The sequence below is a fragment of the Lissotriton vulgaris genome, chromosome 7 (genome assembly GCF_964263255.1).
Source record: "Lissotriton vulgaris chromosome 7, aLisVul1.2, whole genome shotgun sequence".
Taxonomy (NCBI): domain Eukaryota; kingdom Metazoa; phylum Chordata; class Amphibia; order Caudata; family Salamandridae; genus Lissotriton; species Lissotriton vulgaris.
Genome location: NC_141695.1, coordinates 1,389,787,046 through 1,389,805,413, shown reverse-complemented (window position 1 = coordinate 1,389,805,413; position 18,368 = coordinate 1,389,787,046). Strand labels below are relative to the sequence as shown.

Here is an 18,368-nt window from a genome sequence, read left to right as displayed (position 1 = left end):
TTTTCAGCTTACCCGACCAATCCGGTTGCAAGGTGGACTTTAACAATACTGCTAAAAAGGCACTCCCAGACATCCCTGAGGCCTTCATTTGCATAGGCCCTGCCCTTCTCTTTGTCCTGATTCCCACAAATCAACACAACACTGCAGCAGTATAGATTTGGGGGTGGTGAAGAATAATGACAGTGAGGCTAAAAAAGAGAAAGAAAAGTCCCAGAAGTCCTGCAGGCTTCCTTGCTAAATGCAGCTGAACATAGAGCGCACCTTCTTTACTGCAAAGCAAATACATTAAAAATGTTGAGGAGAGACTAATTGAAAAATACATATTACGGGGACAGCACTGGGACCTGCTTTATTTTTTCAATTAGTCTTGAAAACAAAAAAGATTTCTCTCCTGAAAGCTGTTAAAAATATGGAACGCTTCACGAATTTGCGTGTCATCCTTGCGCAGGGGCCATGCTAATCTTCTCTGTATCGTTCCAATTTTAGTATATGTGCTGCCGAAGCGAGCACACTTTATTGATGAACTGACAATGTTTATAAACTCTCTAAATCTACAGTCTCTAGACATAGGGTGGCCTGGCAGAGATGCTCAGATGGCCAGTACGCATTCAAATCTGAGCCAATGGTCAAAAATGTATGAAGAGTAGCAATCCATTATTCTTCACTGCATTTGTGGTCCAAGACTAAACACACCGTAAGTATGTAGATTATACCAGGTTTGCAAAGGCTCCTGGGTCGGGCTACAGACAAGGAGCATTGTGACGTCACGCTGCCTGTGGAACAGTGATATTAAAGGTGAAACAGCTGCACAGTAGGTTAGGTGAAGGGCTCTGAGAGTGGAAAGGCAGCATGCTTGGGTCCCTGGACAAGGTGAGCTTATGATAATGTGTCTGAATGTTCACCTGTGTTGTAATATTAAACCCCTTATTGTTGTAAACGCCTACTTACTAAGGAGTTCTCAAGCTCAGCCCCACACAGACCTGGAACTGATTATGTTAATGCAAACTATTTAAGAAACTGAGCCTGATCTAAAAGATTTCCTTGGATCTAGGACCATTTCGCCTAGCTTTTAGGTGCTTCCTTCTCCTAAAGTCCTTTGTAAAACTTGGGAAAACCTCACAGAACAGACTTCCAGGAGGTCAGATGGGTTTCCTTGTGCCTTCACACACACATACACACACTTTCTAGCCCACTTAAGGACAAAAGGATGCGTAAGTCTACATAGGGCCAGTGGCGCAATGGATAACGCGTCTGGCTACGGATCAGAAGATTGTAGGTTCGACTCCTATCTGGCTCGGAAGGGTTGTAGGTCCCTGTTTGATTATATTCCTGTGGAATTTTTATTTACCTCAGACTTGTTGTAGGTTCAATATTCTCCAGCAGGATTCATCCAGCAGTTGTTCCACGGTAGAGCGCAAGTAATAGGACCACAGCTAGTTAAACGTTTCCCATTTGCTGCTGGACTCTATGTGATGGCCGTCACGTGGTGTGCTGCTTTTGTATTTCAACATGGGTCCCTGATACTCTTAATTGCGAAAAAGCTTGTTGACAAAAGTGTGTGTGCGCGAGGGTCTGTGGACGTAGGCAGGTGTGTGCACTTGAATGCTTACCCATTTACATGTGTGAGAGGAACAAACCAACTCCCTGTGGGCTGCAGGCTTACAACTGGTAGCCCCAGTAGCCAGGCAGAACCACAGGTAAGGAGAGAGAGAAAGTTGGTCCATTATTAGAGAAGGACCATAAGCATCTTGCACTGCTACCTTCTTCCCCTCTCAGCCACGATCGGCCAAGACCTCTCTATTAGGGTAGAGGGTGAACATTTCTTGGACCTCAGAAACTGAGGGATGTAGACCCAATATGTCCTCCAAGCGCCTAGAGACCTGGTGCCCAATCTGGCATGGTGTTTTTCAGCTTACCCGACCAATCCGGTTGCAAGGTGGACTTTAACAATACTGCTAAAAAGGCACTCCCAGACATCCCTGAGGCCTTCATTTGCATAGGCCCTGCCCTTCTCTTTGTCCTGATTCCCACAAATCAACACAACACTGCAGCAGTATAGATTTGGGGGTGGTGAAGAATAATGACAGTGAGGCTAAAAAAGAGAAAGAAAAGTCCCAGAAGTCCTGCAGGCTTCCTTGCTAAATGCAGCTGAACATAGAGCGCACCTTCTTTACTGCAAAGCAAATACATTAAAAATGTTGAGGAGAGACTAATTGAAAAATACATATTACGGGGACAGCACTGGGACCTGCTTTATTTTTTCAATTAGTCTTGAAAACAAAAAAGATTTCTCTCCTGAAAGCTGTTAAAAATATGGAACGCTTCACGAATTTGCGTGTCATCCTTGCGCAGGGGCCATGCTAATCTTCTCTGTATCGTTCCAATTTTAGTATATGTGCTGCCGAAGCGAGCACACTTTATTGATGAACTGACAATGTTTATAAACTCTCTAAATCTACAGTCTCTAGACATAGGGTGGCCTGGCAGAGATGCTCAGATGGCCAGTACGCATTCAAATCTGAGCCAATGGTCAAAAATGTATGAAGAGTAGCAATCCATTATTCTTCACTGCATTTGTGGTCCAAGACTAAACACACCGTAAGTATGTAGATTATACCAGGTTTGCAAAGGCTCCTGGGTCGGGCTACAGACAAGGAGCATTGTGACGTCACGCTGCCTGTGGAACAGTGATATTAAAGGTGAAACAGCTGCACAGTAGGTTAGGTGAAGGGCTCTGAGAGTGGAAAGGCAGCATGCTTGGGTCCCTGGACAAGGTGAGCTTATGATAATGTGTCTGAATGTTCACCTGTGTTGTAATATTAAACCCCTTATTGTTGTAAACGCCTACTTACTAAGGAGTTCTCAAGCTCAGCCCCACACAGACCTGGAACTGATTATGTTAATGCAAACTATTTAAGAAACTGAGCCTGATCTAAAAGATTTCCTTGGATCTAGGACCATTTCGCCTAGCTTTTAGGTGCTTCCTTCTCCTAAAGTCCTTTGTAAAACTTGGGAAAACCTCACAGAACAGACTTCCAGGAGGTCAGATGGGTTCCCTTGTGCCTTCACACACACATACACACACTTTCTAGCCCACTTAAGGACAAAAGGATGCGTAAGTCTACATAGGGCCAGTGGCGCAATGGATAACGCGTCTGACTACGGATCAGAAGATTGTAGGTTCGACTCCTATCTGGCTTGGAAGGGTTGTAGGTCCCTGTTTGATTATATTCCTGTGGAATTTTTATTTACCTCAGACTTGTTGTAGGTTCAATATTCTCCAGCAGGACTCATCCAGCAGTTGTTCCACGGTAGAGCGCAAGTAATAGGACCACAGCTAGTTAAACGTTTCCCATTTGCTGCTGGACTCTATGTGATGGCCGTCACGTGGTGTGCTGCTTTTGTATTTCAACATGGGTCCCTGATACTCTTAATTGCGAAAAAGCTTGTTGACAAAAGTGTGTGTGCGCGAGGGTCTGTGGACGTAGGCAGGTGTGTGCACTTGAATGCTTACCCATTTACATGTGTGAGAGGAACAAACCAACTCCCTGTGGGCTGCAGGCTTACAACTGGTAGCCCCAGTAGCCAGGCAGAACCACAGGTAAGGAGAGAGAGAAAGTTGGTCCATTATTAGAGAAGGACCATAAGCATCTTGCACTGCTACCTTCTTCCCCTCTCAGCCACGATCGGCCAAGACCTCTCTATTAGGGTAGAGGGTGAACATTTCTTGGACCTCAGAAACTGAGGGATGTAGACCCAATATGTCCTCCAAGCGCCTAGACACCTGGTGCCCAATCTGGCATGGTGTTTTTCAGCTTACCCGACCAATCCGGTTGCAAGGTGGACTTTAACAATACTGCTAAAAAGGCACTCCCAGACATCCCTGAGGCCTTCATTTGCATAGGCCCTGCCCTTCTCTTTGTCCTGATTCCCACAAATCAACACAACACTGCAGCAGTATGGATTTGGGGGTGGTGAAGAATAATGACAGTGAGGCTAAAAAAGAGAAAGAAAAGTCCCAGAAGTCCTGCAGGCTTCCTTGCTAAATGCAGCTGAACATAGAGCGCACCTTCTTTACTGCAAAGCAAATACATTAAAAATGTTGAGGAGAGACTAATTGAAAAATACATATTACGGGGACAGCACTGGGACCTGCTTTATTTTTTCAATTAGTCTTGAAAACAAAAAAGATTTCTCTCCTGAAAGCTGTTAAAAATATGGAACGCTTCACGAATTTGCGTGTCATCCTTGCGCAGGGGCCATGCTAATCTTCTCTGTATCGTTCCAATTTTAGTATATGTGCTGCCGAAGCGAGCACACTTTATTGATGAACTGACAATGTTTATAAACTCTCTAAATCTACAGTCTCTAGACATAGGGTGGCCTGGCAGAGATGCTCAGATGGCCAGTACGCATTCAAATCTGAGCCAATGGTCAAAAATGTATGAAGAGTAGCAATCCATTATTCTTCACTGCATTTGTGGTCCAAGACTAAACACACCGTAAGTATGTAGATTATACCAGGTTTGCAAAGGCTCCTGGGTCGGGCTACAGACAAGGAGCATTGTGACGTCACGCTGCCTGTGGAACAGTGATATTAAAGGTGAAACAGCTGCACAGTAGGTTAGGTGAAGGGCTCTGAGAGTGGAAAGGCAGCATGCTTGGGTCCCTGGACAAGGTGAGCTTATGATAATGTGTCTGAATGTTCACCTGTGTTGTAATATTAAACCCCTTATTGTTGTAAACACCTACTTACTAAGGAGTTCTCAAGCTCAGCCCCACACAGACCTGGAACTGATTATGTTAATGCAAACTATTTAAGAAACTGAGCCTGATCTAAAAGATTTCCTTGGATCTAGGACCATTTCGCCTAGCTTTTAGGTGCTTCCTTCTCCTAAAGTCCTTTGTAAAACTTGGGAAAACCTCACAGAACAGACTTCCAGGAGGTCAGATGGGTTTCCTTGTGCCTTCACACACACATACACACACTTTCTAGCCCACTTAAGGACAAAAGGATGCGTAAGTCTACATAGGACCAGTGGCGCAATGGATAACGCGTCTGACTACGGATCAGAAGATTGTAGGTTCGACTCCTATCTGGCTCGGAAGGGTTGTAGGTCCCTGTTTGATTATATTCCTGTGGAATTTTTATTTACCTCAGACTTGTTGTAGGTTCAATATTCTCCAGCAGGATTCATCCAGCAGTTGTTCCACGGTAGAGCGCAAGTAATAGGACCACAGCTAGTTAAACGTTTCCCATTTGCTGCTGGACTCTATGTGATGGCCGTCACGTGGTGTGCTGCTTTTGTATTTCAACATGGGTCCCTGATACTCTTAATTGCGAAAAAGCTTGTTGACAAAAGTGTGTGTGCGCGAGGGTCTGTGGACGTAGGCAGGTGTGTGCACTTGAATGCTTACCCATTTACATGTGTGAGAGGAACAAACCAACTCCCTGTGGGCTGCAGGCTTACAACTGGTAGCCCCAGTAGCCAGGCAGAACCACAGGTAAGGAGAGAGAGAAAGTTGGTCCATTATTAGAGAAGGACCATAAGCATCTTGCACTGCTACCTTCTTCCCCTCTCAGCCACGATCGGCCAAGACCTCTCTATTAGGGTAGAGGGTGAACATTTCTTGGACCTCAGAAACTGAGGGATGTAGACCCAATATGTCCTCCAAGCGCCTAGAGACCTGGTGCCCAATCTGGCATGGTGTTTTTCAGCTTACCCGACCAATCCGGTTGCAAGGTGGACTTTAATAATACTGCTAAAAAGGCACTCCCAGACATCCCTGAGGCCTTCATTTGCATAGGCCCTGCCCTTCTCTTTGTCCTGATTCCCACAAATCAACACAACACTGCAGCAGTATAGATTTGGGGGTGGTGAAGAATAATGACAGTGAGGCTAAAAAAGAGAAAGAAAAGTCCCAGAAGTCCTGCAGGCTTCCTTGCTAAATGCAGCTGAACATAGAGCGCACCTTCTTTACTGCAAAGCAAATACATTAAAAATGTTGAGGAGAGACTAATTGAAAAATACATATTACGGGGACAGCACTGGGACCTGCTTTATTTTTTCAATTAGTCTTGAAAACAAAAAAGATTTCTCTCCCGAAAGCTGTTAAAAATATGGAACGCTTCACGAATTTGCGTGTCATCCTTGCGCAGGGGCCATGCTAATCTTCTCTGTATCGTTCCAATTTTAGTATATGTGCTGCCGAAGCGAGCACACTTTATTGATGAACTGACAATGTTTATAAACTCTCTAAATCTACAGTCTCTAGACATAGGGTGGCCTGGCAGAGATGCTCAGATGGCCAGTACGCATTCAAATCTGAGCCAATGGTCAAAAATGTATGAAGAGTAGCAATCCATTATTCTTCACTGCATTTGTGGTCCAAGACTAAACACACCGTAAGTATGTAGATTATACCAGGTTTGCAAAGGCTCCTGGGTCGGGCTACAGACAAGGAGCATTGTGACGTCACGCTGCCTGTGGAACAGTGATATTAAAGGTGAAACAGCTGCACAGTAGGTTAGGTGAAGGGCTCTGAGAGTGGAAAGGCAGCATGCTTGGGTCCCTGGACAAGGTGAGCTTATGATAATGTGTCTGAATGTTCACCTGTGTTGTAATATTAAACCCCTTATTGTTGTAAACGCCTACTTACTAAGGAGTTCTCAAGCTCAGCCCCACACAGACCTGGAACTGATTATGTTAATGCAAACTATTTAAGAAACTGAGCCTGATCTAAAAGATTTCCTTGGATCTAGGACCATTTCGCCTAGCTTTTAGGTGCTTCCTTCTCCTAAAGTCCTTTGTAAAACTTGGGAAAACCTCACAGAACAGACTTCCAGGAGGTCAGATGGGTTCCCTTGTGCCTTCACACAAACATACACACACTTTCTAGCCCACTTAAGGACAAAAGGATGCGTAAGTCTACATAGGGCCAGTGGCGCAATGGATAACACGTCTGACTACGGATCAGAAGATTGTAGGTTCGACTCCTATCTGGCTCGGAAGGGTTGTAGGTCCCTGTTTGATTATATTCCTGTGGAATTTTTATTTACCTCAGACTTGTTGTAGGTTCAATATTCTCCAGCAGGACTCATCCAGCAGTTGTTCCACGGTAGAGCGCAAGTAATAGGACCACAGCTAGTTAAACGTTTCCCATTTGCTGCTGGACTCTATGTGATGGCCGTCACGTGGTGTGCTGCTTTTGTATTTCAACATGGGTCCCTGATACTCTTAATTGCGAAAAAGCTTGTTGACAAAAGTGTGTGTGCGCGAGGGTCTGTGGACGTAGGCAGGTGTGTGCACTTGAATGCTTACCCATTTACATGTGTGAGAGGAACAAACCAACTCCCTGTGGGCTGCAGGCTTACAACTGGTAGCCCCAGTAGCCAGGCAGAACCACAGGTAAGGAGAGAGAGAAAGTTGGTCCATTATTAGAGAAGGACCATAAGCATCTTGCACTGCTACCTTCTTCCCCTCTCAGCCACGATCGGCCAAGACCTCTCTATTAGGGTAGAGGGTGAACATTTCTTGGACCTCAGAAACTGAGGGATGTAGACCCAATATGTCCTCCAAGCGCCTAGACACCTGGTGCCCAATCTGGCATGGTGTTTTTCAGCTTACCCGACCAATCCGGTTGCAAGGTGGACTTTAACAATACTGCTAAAAAGGCACTCCCAGACATCCCTGAGGCCTTCATTTGCATAGGCCCTGCCCTTCTCTTTGTCCTGATTCCCACAAATCAACACAACACTGCAGCAGTATAGATTTGGGGGTGGTGAAGAATAATGACAGTGAGGCTAAAAAAGAGAAAGAAAAGTCCCAGAAGTCCTGCAGGCTTCCTTGCTAAATGCAGCTGAACATAGAGCGCACCTTCTTTACTGCAAAGCAAATGCATTAAAAATGTTGAGGAGAGACTAATTGAAAAATACATATTACGGGGACAGCACTGGGACCTGCTTTATTTTTTCAATTAGTCTTGAAAACAAAAAAGATTTCTCTCCTGAAAGCTGTTAAAAATATGGAACGCTTCACGAATTTGCGTGTCATCCTTGCGCAGGGGCCATGCTAATCTTCTCTGTATCGTTCCAATTTTAGTATATGTGCTGCCGAAGCGAGCACACTTTATTGATGAACTGACAATGTTTATAAACTCTCTAAATCTACAGTCTCTAGACATAGGGTGGCCTGGCAGAGATGCTCAGATGGCCAGTACGCATTCAAATCTGAGCCAATGGTCAAAAATGTATGAAGAGTAGCAATCCATTATTCTTCACTGCATTTGTGGTCCAAGACTAAACACACCGTAAGTATGTAGATTATACCAGGTTTGCAAAGGCTCCTGGGTCGGGCTACAGACAAGGAGCATTGTGACGTCACGCTGCCTGTGGAACAGTGATATTAAAGGTGAAACAGCTGCACAGTAGGTTAGGTGAAGGGCTCTGAGAGTGGAAAGGCAGCATGCTTGGGTCCCTGGACAAGGTGAGCTTATGATAATGTGTCTGAATGTTCACCTGTGTTGTAATATTAAACCCCTTATTGTTGTAAACGCCTACTTACTAAGGAGTTCTCAAGCTCAGCCCCACACAGACCTGGAACTGATTATGTTAATGCAAACTATTTAAGAAACTGAGCCTGATCTAAAAGATTTCCTTGGATCTAGGACCATTTCGCCTAGCTTTTAGGTGCTTCCTTCTCCTAAAGTCCTTTGTAAAACTTGGGAAAACCTCACAGAACAGACTTCCAGGAGGTCAGATGGGTTTCCTTGTGCCTTCACACACACATACACACACTTTCTAGCCCACTTAAGGACAAAAGGATGCGTAAGTCTACATAGGGCCAGTGGCGCAATGGATAACGCGTCTGACTACGGATCAGAAGATTGTAGGTTCGACTCCTATCTGGCTCGGAAGGGTTGTAGGTCCCTGTTTGATTATATTCCTGTGGAATTTTTATTTACCTCAGACTTGTTGTAGGTTCAATATTCTCCAGCAGGATTCATCCAGCAGTTGTTCCACGGTAGAGCGCAAGTAATAGGACCACAGCTAGTTAAACGTTTCCCATTTGCTGCTGGACTCTATGTGATGGCCGTCACGTGGTGTGCTGCTTTTGTATTTCAACATGGGTCCCTGATACTCTTAATTGCGAAAAAGCTTGTTGACAAAAGTGTGTGTGCGCGAGGGTCTGTGGACGTAGGCAGGTGTGTGCACTTGAATGCTTACCCATTTACATGTGTGAGAGGAACAAACCAACTCCCTGTGGGCTGCAGGCTTACAACTGGTAGCCCCAGTAGCCAGGCAGAACCACAGGTAAGGAGAGAGAGAAAGTTGGTCCATTATTAGAGAAGGACCATAAGCATCTTGCACTGCTACCTTCTTCCCCTCTCAGCCACGATCGGCCAAGACCTCTCTATTAGGGTAGAGGGTGAACATTTCTTGGACCTCAGAAACTGAGGGATGTAGACCCAATATGTCCTCCAAGCGCCTAGAGACCTGGTGCCCAATCTGGCATGGTGTTTTTCAGCTTACCCGACCAATCCGGTTGCAAGGTGGACTTTAACAATACTGCTAAAAAGGCACTCCCAGACATCCCTGAGGCCTTCATTTGCATAGGCCCTGCCCTTCTCTTTGTCCTGATTCCCACAAATCAACACAACACTGCAGCAGTATAGATTTGGGGGTGGTGAAGAATAATGACAGTGAGGCTAAAAAAGAGAAAGAAAAGTCCCAGAAGTCCTGCAGGCTTCCTTGCTAAATGCAGCTGAACATAGAGCGCACCTTCTTTACTGCAAAGCAAATACATTAAAAATGTTGAGGAGAGACTAATTGAAAAATACATATTACGGGGACAGCACTGGGACCTGCTTTATTTTTTCAATTAGTCTTGAAAACAAAAAAGATTTCTCTCCTGAAAGCTGTTAAAAATATGGAACGCTTCACGAATTTGCGTGTCATCCTTGCGCAGGGGCCATGCTAATCTTCTCTGTATCGTTCCAATTTTAGTATATGTGCTGCCGAAGCGAGCACACTTTATTGATGAACTGACAATGTTTATAAACTCTCTAAATCTACAGTCTCTAGACATAGGGTGGCCTGGCAGAGATGCTCAGATGGCCAGTACGCATTCAAATCTGAGCCAATGGTCAAAAATGTATGAAGAGTAGCAATCCATTATTCTTCACTGCATTTGTGGTCCAAGACTAAACACACCGTAAGTATGTAGATTATACCAGGTTTGCAAAGGCTCCTGGGTCGGGCTACAGACAAGGAGCATTGTGACGTCACGCTGCCTGTGGAACAGTGATATTAAAGGTGAAACAGCTGCACAGTAGGTTAGGTGAAGGGCTCTGAGAGTGGAAAGGCAGCATGCTTGGGTCCCTGGACAAGGTGAGCTTATGATAATGTGTCTGAATGTTCACCTGTGTTGTAATATTAAACCCCTTATTGTTGTAAACGCCTACTTACTAAGGAGTTCTCAAGCTCAGCCCCACACAGACCTGGAACTGATTATGTTAATGCAAACTATTTAAGAAACTGAGCCTGATCTAAAAGATTTCCTTGGATCTAGGACCATTTCGCCTAGCTTTTAGGTGCTTCCTTCTCCTAAAGTCCTTTGTAAAACTTGGGAAAACCTCACAGAACAGACTTCCAGGAGGTCAGATGGGTTCCCTTGTGCCTTCACACACACATACACACACTTTCTAGCCCACTTAAGGACAAAAGGATGCGTAAGTCTACATAGGGCCAGTGGCGCAATGGATAACACGTCTGACTACGGATCAGAAGATTGTAGGTTCGACTCCTATCTGGCTCGGAAGGGTTGTAGGTCCCTGTTTGATTATATTCCTGTGGAATTTTTATTTACCTCAGACTTGTTGTAGGTTCAATATTCTCCAGCAGGACTCATCCAGCAGTTGTTCCACGGTAGAGCGCAAGTAATAGGACCACAGCTAGTTAAACGTTTCCCATTTGCTGCTGGACTCTATGTGATGGCCGTCACGTGGTGTGCTGCTTTTGTATTTCAACATGGGTCCCTGATACTCTTAATTGCGAAAAAGCTTGTTGACAAAAGTGTGTGTGCGCGAGGGTCTGTGGACGTAGGCAGGTGTGTGCACTTGAATGCTTACCCATTTACATGTGTGAGAGGAACAAACCAACTCCCTGTGGGCTGCAGGCTTACAACTGGTAGCCCCAGTAGCCAGGCAGAACCACAGGTAAGGAGAGAGAGAAAGTTGGTCCATTATTAGAGAAGGACCATAAGCATCTTGCACTGCTACCTTCTTCCCCTCTCAGCCACGATCGGCCAAGACCTCTCTATTAGGGTAGAGGGTGAACATTTCTTGGACCTCAGAAACTGAGGGATGTAGACCCAATATGTCCTCCAAGCGCCTAGAGACCTGGTGCCCAATCTGGCATGGTGTTTTTCAGCTTACCCGACCAATCCGGTTGCAAGGTGGACTTTAACAATACTGCTAAAAAGGCACTCCCAGACATCCCTGAGGCCTTCATTTGCATAGGCCCTGCCCTTCTCTTTGTCCTGATTCCCACAAATCAACACAACACTGCAGCAGTATAGATTTGGGGATGGTGAAGAATAATGACAGTGAGGCTAAAAAAGAGAAAGAAAAGTCCCAGAAGTCCTGCAGGCTTCCTTGCTAAATGCAGCTGAACATAGAGCGCACCTTCTTTACTGCAAAGCAAATACATTAAAAATGTTGAGGAGAGACTAATTGAAAAATACATATTACGGGGACAGCACTGGGACCTGCTTTATTTTTTCAATTAGTCTTGAAAACAAAAAAGATTTCTCTCCTGAAAGCTGTTAAAAATATGGAACGCTTCACGAATTTGCGTGTCATCCTTGCGCAGGGGCCATGCTAATCTTCTCTGTATCGTTCCAATTTTAGTATATGTGCTGCCGAAGCGAGCACACTTTATTGATGAACTGACAATGTTTATAAACTCTCTAAATCTACAGTCTCTAGACATAGGGTGGCCTGGCAGAGATGCTCAGATGGCCAGTACGCATTCAAATCTGAGCCAATGGTCAAAAATGTATGAAGAGTAGCAATCCATTATTCTTCACTGCATTTGTGGTCCAAGACTAAACACACCGTAAGTATGTAGATTATACCAGGTTTGCAAAGGCTCCTGGGTCGGGCTACAGACAAGGAGCATTGTGACGTCACGCTGCCTGTGGAACAGTGATATTAAAGGTGAAACAGCTGCACAGTAGGTTAGGTGAAGGGCTCTGAGAGTGGAAAGGCAGCATGCTTGGGTCCCTGGACAAGGTGAGCTTATGATAATGTGTCTGAATGTTCACCTGTGTTGTAATATTAAACCCCTTATTGTTGTAAACGCCTACTTACTAAGGAGTTCTCAAGCTCAGCCCCACACAGACCTGGAACTGATTATGTTAATGCAAACTATTTAAGAAACTGAGCCTGATCTAAAAGATTTCCTTGGATCTAGGACCATTTCGCCTAGCTTTTAGGTGCTTCCTTCTCCTAAAGTCCTTTGTAAAACTTGGGAAAACCTCACAGAACAGACTTCCAGGAGGTCAGATGGGTTCCCTTGTGCCTTCACACACACATACACACACTTTCTAGCCCACTTAAGGACAAAAGGATGCGTAAGTCTACATAGGGCCAGTGGCGCAATGGATAACGCGTCTGACTACGGATCAGAAGATTGTAGGTTCGACTCCTATCTGGCTCGGAAGGGTTGTAGGTCCCTGTTTGATTATATTCCTGTGGAATTTTTATTTACCTCAGACTTGTTGTAGGTTCAATATTCTCCAGCAGGACTCATCCAGCAGTTGTTCCACAGTAGAGCGCAAGTAATAGGACCACAGCTAGTTAAACGTTTCCCATTTGCTGCTGGACTCTATGTGATGGCCGTCACGTGGTGTGCTGCTTTTGTATTTCAACATGGGTCCCTGATACTCTTAATTGCGAAAAAGCTTGTTGACAAAAGTGTGTGTGCGCGAGGGTCTGTGGACGTAGGCAGGTGTGTGCACTTGAATGCTTACCCATTTACATGTGTGAGAGGAACAAACCAACTCCCTGTGGGCTGCAGGCTTACAACTGGTAGCCCCAGTAGCCAGGCAGAACCACAGGTAAGGAGAGAGAGAAAGTTGGTCCATTATTAGAGAAGGACCATAAGCATCTTGCACTGCTACCTTCTTCCCCTCTCAGCCACGATCGGCCAAGACCTCTCTATTAGGGTAGAGGGTGAACATTTCTTGGACCTCAGAAACTGAGGGATGTAGACCCAATATGTCCTCCAAGCGCCTAGACACCTGGTGCCCAATCTGGCATGGTGTTTTTCAGCTTACCCGACCAATCCGGTTGCAAGGTGGACTTTAACAATACTGCTAAAAAGGCACTCCCAGACATCCCTGAGGCCTTCATTTGCATAGGCCCTGCCCTTCTCTTTGTCCTGATTCCCACAAATCAACACAACACTGCAGCAGTATAGATTTGGGGGTGGTGAAGAATAATGACAGTGAGGCTAAAAAAGAGAAAGAAAAGTCCCAGAAGTCCTGCAGGCTTCCTTGCTAAATGCAGCTGAACATAGAGCGCACCTTCTTTACTGCAAAGCAAATACATTAAAAATGTTGAGGAGAGACTAATTGAAAAATACATATTACGGGGACAGCACTGGGACCTGCTTTATTTTTTCAATTAGTCTTGAAAACAAAAAAGATTTCTCTCCTGAAAGCTGTTAAAAATATGGAACGCTTCACGAATTTGCGTGTCATCCTTGCGCAGGGGCCATGCTAATCTTCTCTGTATCGTTCCAATTTTAGTATATGTGCTGCCGAAGCGAGCACACTTTATTGATGAACTGACAATGTTTATAAACTCTCTAAATCTACAGTCTCTAGACATAGGGTGGCCTGGCAGAGATGCTCAGATGGCCAGTACGCATTCAAATCTGAGCCAATGGTCAAAAATGTATGAAGAGTAGCAATCCATTATTCTTCACTGCATTTGTGGTCCAAGACTAAACACACCGTAAGTATGTAGATTATACCAGGTTTGCAAAGGCTCCTGGGTCGGGCTACAGACAAGGAGCATTGTGACGTCACGCTGCCTGTGGAACAGTGATATTAAAGGTGAAACAGCTGCACAGTAGGTTAGGTGAAGGGCTCTGAGAGTGGAAAGGCAGCATGCTTGGGTCCCTGGACAAGGTGAGCTTTTGATAATGTGTCTGAATGTTCACCTGTGTTGTAATATTAAACCCCTTATTGTTGTAAACGCCTACTTACTAAGGAGTTCTCAAGCTCAGCCCCACACAGACCTGGAACTGATTATGTTAATGCAAACTATTTAAGAAACTGAGCCTGATCTAAAAGATTTCCTTGGATCTAGGACCATTTCGCCTAGCTTTTAGGTGCTTCCTTCTCCTAAAGTCCTTTGTAAAACTTGGGAAAACCTCACAGAACAGACTTCCAGGAGGTCAGATGGGTTCCCTTGTGCCTTCACACACACATACACACACTTTCTAGCCCACTTAAGGACAAAAGGATGCGTAAGTCTACATAGGGCCAGTGGCGCAATGGATAACGCGTCTGACTACGGATCAGAAGATTGTAGGTTCGACTCCTATCTGGCTCGGAAGGGTTGTAGGTCCCTGTTTGATTATATTCCTGTGGAATTTTTATTTACCTCAGACTTGTTGTAGGTTCAATATTCTCCAGCAGGACTCATCCAGCAGTTGTTCCACGGTAGAGCGCAAGTAATAGGACCACAGCTAGTTAAACGTTTCCCATTTGCTGCTGGACTCTATGTGATGGCCGTCACGTGGTGTGCTGCTTTTGTATTTCAACATGGGTCCCTGATACTCTTAATTGCGAAAAAGCTTGTTGACAAAAGTGTGTGTGCGCGAGGGTCTGTGGACGTAGGCAGGTGTGTGCACTTGAATGCTTACCCATTTACATGTGTGAGAGGAACAAACCAACTCCCTGTGGGCTGCAGGCTTACAACTGGTAGCCCCAGTAGCCAGGCAGAACCACAGGTAAGGAGAGAGAGAAAGTTGGTCCATTATTAGAGAAGGACCATAAGCATCTTGCACTGCTACCTTCTTCCCCTCTCAGCCACGATCGGCCAAGACCTCTCTATTAGGGTAGAGGGTGAACATTTCTTGGACCTCAGAAACTGAGGGATGTAGACCCAATATGTCCTCCAAGCGCCTAGACACCTGGTGCCCAATCTGGCATGGTGTTTTTCAGCTTACCCGACCAATCCGGTTGCAAGGTGGACTTTAACAATACTGCTAAAAAGGCACTCCCAGACATCCCTGAGGCCTTCATTTGCATAGGCCCTGCCCTTCTCTTTGTCCTGATTCCCACAAATCAACACAACACTGCAGCAGTATAGATTTGGGGGTGGTGAAGAATAATGACAGTGAGGCTAAAAAAGAGAAAGAAAAGTCCCAGAAGTCCTGCAGGCTTCCTTGCTAAATGCAGCTGAACATAGAGCGCACCTTCTTTACTGCAAAGCAAATACATTAAAAATGTTGAGGAGAGACTAATTGAAAAATACATATTACGGGGACAGCACTGGGACCTGCTTTATTTTTTCAATTAGTCTTGAAAACAAAAAAGATTTCTCTCCTGAAAGCTGTTAAAAATATGGAACGCTTCACGAATTTGCGTGTCATCCTTGCGCAGGGGCCATGCTAATCTTCTCTGTATCGTTCCAATTTTAGTATATGTGCTGCCGAAGCGAGCACACTTTATTGATGAACTGACAATGTTTATAAACTCTCTAAATCTACAGTCTCTAGACATAGGGTGGCCTGGCAGAGATGCTCAGATGGCCAGTACGCATTCAAATCTGAGCCAATGGTCAAAAATGTATGAAGAGTAGCAATCCATTATTCTTCACTGCATTTGTGGTCCAAGACTAAACACACCGTAAGTATGTAGATTATACCAGGTTTGCAAAGGCTCCTGGGTCGGGCTACAGACAAGGAGCATTGTGACGTCACGCTGCCTGTGGAACAGTGATATTAAAGGTGAAACAGCTGCACAGTAGGTTAGGTGAAGGGCTCTGAGAGTGGAAAGGCAGCATGCTTGGGTCCCTGGACAAGGTGAGCTTATGATAATGTGTCTGAATGTTCACCTGTGTTGTAATATTAAACCCCTTATTGTTGTAAACGCCTACTTACTAAGGAGTTCTCAAGCTCAGCCCCACACAGACCTGGAACTGATTATGTTAATGCAAACTATTTAAGAAACTGAGCCTGATCTAAAAGATTTCCTTGGATCTAGGACCATTTCGCCTAGCTTTTAGGTGCTTCCTTCTCCTAAAGTCCTTTGTAAAACTTGGGAAAACCTCACAGAACAGACTTCCAGGAGGTCAGATGGGTTTCCTTGTGCCTTCACACACACATACACACACTTTCTAGCCCACTTAAGGACAAAAGGATGCGTAAGTCTACATAGGGCCAGTGGCGCAATGGATAACGCGTCTGACTACGGATCAGAAGATTGTAGGTTCGACTCCTATCTGGCTCGGAAGGGTTGTAGGTCCCTGTTTGATTATATTCCTGTGGAATTTTTATTTACCTCAGACTTGTTGTAGGTTCAATATTCTCCAGCAGGATTCATCCAGCAGTTGTTCCACGGTAGAGCGCAAGTAATAGGACCACAGCTAGTTAAACGTTTCCCATTTGCTGCTGGACTCTATGTGATGGCCGTCACGTGGTGTGCTGCTTTTGTATTTCAACATGGGTCCCTGATACTCTTAATTGCGAAAAAGCTTGTTGACAAAAGTGTGTGTGCGCGAGGGTCTGTGGACGTAGGCAGGTGTGTGCACTTGAATGCTTACCCATTTACATGTGTGAGAGGAACAAACCAACTCCCTGTGGGCTGCAGGCTTACAACTGGTAGCCCCAGTAGCCAGGCAGAACCACAGGTAAGGAGAGAGAGAAAGTTGGTCCATTATTAGAGAAGGACCATAAGCATCTTGCACTGCTACCTTCTTCCCCTCTCAGCCACGATCGGCCAAGACCTCTCTATTAGGGTAGAGGGTGAACATTTCTTGGACCTCAGAAACTGAGGGATGTAGACCCAATATGTCCTCCAAGCGCCTAGAGACCTGGTGCCCAATCTGGCATGGTGTTTTTCAGCTTACCCGACCAATCCGGTTGCAAGGTGGACTTTAACAATACTGCTAAAAAGGCACTCCCAGACATCCCTGAGGCCTTCATTTGCATAGGCCCTGCCCTTCTCTTTGTCCTGATTCCCACAAATCAACACAACACTGCAGCAGTATAGATTTGGGGGTGGTGAAGAATAATGACAGTGAGGCTAAAAAAGAGAAAGAAAAGTCCCAGAAGTCCTGCAGGCTTCCTTGCTAAATGCAGCTGAACATAGAGCGCACCTTCTTTACTGCAAAGCAAATACATTAAAAATGTTGAGGAGAGACTAATTGAAAAATACATATTACGGGGACAGCACTGGGACCTGCTTTATTTTTTCAATTAGTCTTGAAAACAAAAAAGATTTCTCTCCTGAAAGCTGTTAAAAATATGGAACGCTTCACGAATTTGCGTGTCATCCTTGCGCAGGGGCCATGCTAATCTTCTCTGTATCGTTCCAATTTTAGTATATGTGCTGCCGAAGCGAGCACACTTTATTGATGAACTGACAATGTTTATAAACTCTCTAAATCTACAGTCTCTAGACATAGGGTGGCCTGGCAGAGATGCTCAGATGGCCAGTACGCATTCAAATCTGAGCCAATGGTCAAAAATGTATGAAGAGTAGCAATCCATTATTCTTCACTGCATTTGTGGTCCAAGACTAAACACACCGTAAGTATTTAGATTATACCAGGTTTGCAAAGGCTCCTGGGTCGGGCTACAGACAAGGAGCATTGTGACGTCACGCTGCCTGTGGAACAGTGATATTAAAGGTGAAACAGCTGCACAGTAGGTTAGGTGAAGGGCTCTGAGAGTGGAAAGGCAGCATGCTTGGGTCCCTGGACAAGGTGAGCTTATGATAATGTGTCTGAATGTTCACCTGTGTTGTAATATTAAACCCCTTATTGTTGTAAACGCCTACTTACTAAGGAGTTCTCAAGCTCAGCCCCACACAGACCTGGAACTGATTATGTTAATGCAAACTATTTAAGAAACTGAGCCTGATCTAAAAGATTTCCTTGGATCTAGGACCATTTCGCCTAGCTTTTAGGTGCTTCCTTCTCCTAAAGTCCTTTGTAAAACTTGGGAAAACCTCACAGAACAGACTTCCAGGAGGTCAGATGGGTTCCCTTGTGCCTTCACACACACATACACACACTTTCTAGCCCACTTAAGGACAAAAGGATGCATAAGTCTACATAGGGCCAGT

At 45.0% G+C, this 18,368-nt stretch overlaps 14 non-coding genes across 14 annotated transcripts; 4 read left to right on the top strand and 10 right to left on the bottom strand.

Annotated features, from left to right (window-relative positions):
• Positions 1 to 403: 403 nt before the first annotated feature.
• Positions 404 to 510, bottom strand: LOC147704449 (U6 spliceosomal RNA). Its single transcript, XR_015298969.1, has one exon. It is a non-coding gene; the product is annotated as a U6 spliceosomal RNA (small nuclear RNA).
• A 1,797-nt stretch (positions 511 to 2,307) lies between these two features.
• Positions 2,308 to 2,414, bottom strand: LOC147704448 (U6 spliceosomal RNA). Its single transcript, XR_015298968.1, has one exon. It is a non-coding gene; the product is annotated as a U6 spliceosomal RNA (small nuclear RNA).
• A 1,797-nt stretch (positions 2,415 to 4,211) lies between these two features.
• On the bottom strand, positions 4,212 to 4,318 carry LOC147704447 (U6 spliceosomal RNA). The gene has a single exon (XR_015298967.1). It is a non-coding gene; the product is annotated as a U6 spliceosomal RNA (small nuclear RNA).
• A 1,797-nt stretch (positions 4,319 to 6,115) lies between these two features.
• On the bottom strand, positions 6,116 to 6,222 carry LOC147704446 (U6 spliceosomal RNA). Its single transcript, XR_015298966.1, has one exon. It is a non-coding gene; the product is annotated as a U6 spliceosomal RNA (small nuclear RNA).
• A 1,797-nt stretch (positions 6,223 to 8,019) lies between these two features.
• Positions 8,020 to 8,126, bottom strand: LOC147704445 (U6 spliceosomal RNA). The gene has a single exon (XR_015298965.1). It is a non-coding gene; the product is annotated as a U6 spliceosomal RNA (small nuclear RNA).
• A 714-nt stretch (positions 8,127 to 8,840) lies between these two features.
• Positions 8,841 to 8,913, top strand: TRNAR-ACG (transfer RNA arginine (anticodon ACG)). The gene has a single exon. It is a non-coding gene; the product is annotated as a tRNA-Arg (tRNA).
• A 1,010-nt stretch (positions 8,914 to 9,923) lies between these two features.
• On the bottom strand, positions 9,924 to 10,030 carry LOC147704443 (U6 spliceosomal RNA). The gene has a single exon (XR_015298964.1). It is a non-coding gene; the product is annotated as a U6 spliceosomal RNA (small nuclear RNA).
• A 1,797-nt stretch (positions 10,031 to 11,827) lies between these two features.
• On the bottom strand, positions 11,828 to 11,934 carry LOC147704442 (U6 spliceosomal RNA). The gene has a single exon (XR_015298963.1). It is a non-coding gene; the product is annotated as a U6 spliceosomal RNA (small nuclear RNA).
• Positions 11,935 to 12,648: 714 nt separating this feature from the next.
• On the top strand, positions 12,649 to 12,721 carry TRNAR-ACG (transfer RNA arginine (anticodon ACG)). Its single transcript has one exon. It is a non-coding gene; the product is annotated as a tRNA-Arg (tRNA).
• Positions 12,722 to 13,731: 1,010 nt separating this feature from the next.
• Positions 13,732 to 13,838, bottom strand: LOC147704440 (U6 spliceosomal RNA). The gene has a single exon (XR_015298962.1). It is a non-coding gene; the product is annotated as a U6 spliceosomal RNA (small nuclear RNA).
• Positions 13,839 to 14,552: 714 nt separating this feature from the next.
• Positions 14,553 to 14,625, top strand: TRNAR-ACG (transfer RNA arginine (anticodon ACG)). The gene has a single exon. It is a non-coding gene; the product is annotated as a tRNA-Arg (tRNA).
• A 1,010-nt stretch (positions 14,626 to 15,635) lies between these two features.
• On the bottom strand, positions 15,636 to 15,742 carry LOC147704438 (U6 spliceosomal RNA). The gene has a single exon (XR_015298961.1). It is a non-coding gene; the product is annotated as a U6 spliceosomal RNA (small nuclear RNA).
• Positions 15,743 to 16,456: 714 nt separating this feature from the next.
• On the top strand, positions 16,457 to 16,529 carry TRNAR-ACG (transfer RNA arginine (anticodon ACG)). The gene has a single exon. It is a non-coding gene; the product is annotated as a tRNA-Arg (tRNA).
• A 1,010-nt stretch (positions 16,530 to 17,539) lies between these two features.
• Positions 17,540 to 17,646, bottom strand: LOC147704436 (U6 spliceosomal RNA). The gene has a single exon (XR_015298960.1). It is a non-coding gene; the product is annotated as a U6 spliceosomal RNA (small nuclear RNA).
• Between the last annotated feature and the right edge of the window lie 722 nt (positions 17,647 to 18,368).